This window comes from Exophiala dermatitidis, assembly GCF_000230625.1.
Source record: "Exophiala dermatitidis NIH/UT8656 unplaced genomic scaffold supercont1.6, whole genome shotgun sequence".
Taxonomy (NCBI): Eukaryota; Fungi; Ascomycota; class Eurotiomycetes; order Chaetothyriales; family Herpotrichiellaceae; genus Exophiala; species Exophiala dermatitidis.
In genome coordinates, this window is record NW_008751651.1 from 2,883,597 (window position 1) to 2,885,119 (window position 1,523).

Genomic DNA, 1,523 nt, shown 5'->3' on the forward strand with positions numbered 1-1,523 from the left:
TCGTAACCCCGTGATAATTCGTAACCTCGTAATAATTCGCAACCCCGTGATAATTCGCAACCCCGTAATAATTCGTAACCCCCCGTAATAATTCGCAACCCCGTGATAATTCGCAACTCCGTAATAATTCGTAACCCCCCGTAATAATTCGCAACCTCGTAATAATTCGCAACCCCGTAATAATTCGCAAACTCGTGATAATTCGTAATCTAGGCTAATAATACTATACGCTATAACCTTTATAGAGCGCTACCTTCGAGTATAGTCGGCCTTACCTTAGTCGAGGACTACCGTAGGCAGAGAATTCTATTATAACCCTATATCGTAGGTAGACCGATAATAATATAGTAAGTCAAGTAGTACGTAGTAGTCGGTAAAGCTATAGAGGATTACGCAGTTTAGATAGACTACTAAGTTATAAGGATTACGAAGTTATAAAAGGTTAATCGACTTTATTGGATATAGATATAGGAAATATCTACGTAGTCGTTAACCTTTACTAACTTCGTAATTCGCTAAAATAATAAAGGCTATTAAATAATTATTTATATATATAATATACGCCTAGTAAAGTAGCTTTTTATATAGCGGTGTAACCAGAATATAGGCTCCTCTATTAAGCTGGTACCCAAATTTATACGCCTAGATATACCTCGTATAAGAAGTGCGTATACCTAGTAAAAATTATCACGTACCTATAGGGGGCACTATAGTGCCTAAAATTATTATATTCCTAGGTAAAAGTAGCCCTATCTACGCACGCCCCTAAATATAGAGTTAGAATTATTACGAACCTAACTCGAATATAGAGGATAAAATACGCTAAACCTAAAGCGTACCCGAATTATTACGCCTTAATTCCCTATCGGTAGTATATCTAATTTTAAGCGTTAAGTAGTATACTATATTATAGGATAGAATCGTTATATTACTATAAAATAAATAACTAATCGTAGTAGGGTTAGTATACTATACCCTAACACTTATAGTATTAATAGGATATAATGCTTCGAGTCGGTACTAGTATCCCGTTAGAGATATACGGTAATTATAGTTAAGGTTACTTACGCTACTAAATATAATTTAAATATTTCTTGCTTCTTCTACCGATTACGAATATAGAAATCGTAATTTCGGCGTAGAGAATATACCTATAAGTATATATAAAGGCTTCTAATATTAATAATTATTTAATTAGAACTCTTATCTAACTCTTTAGTTATAGAAGACGTCCGCACTCTATAATAAGTTCGTAGTAGTAGCTATCTATTACGAGTATTCGGTTTGAGATTAATATTAGCGAGTTCTATAGCGTACTCTAGCGAACTACTATATATTAGGTATATACGACTAAGGATCCTACTAGTACTTGAACTATAGTATAGTGACTATATAGGTTATCACCTCGACGGAAGATTATTACAGTTATTATTATAAGCCGTTATTTATTATTATGATTTTATTACTACGGAAGGCTCTATATATTAGAATAATTTATACCTTAACTAATTGGTTTAATTACT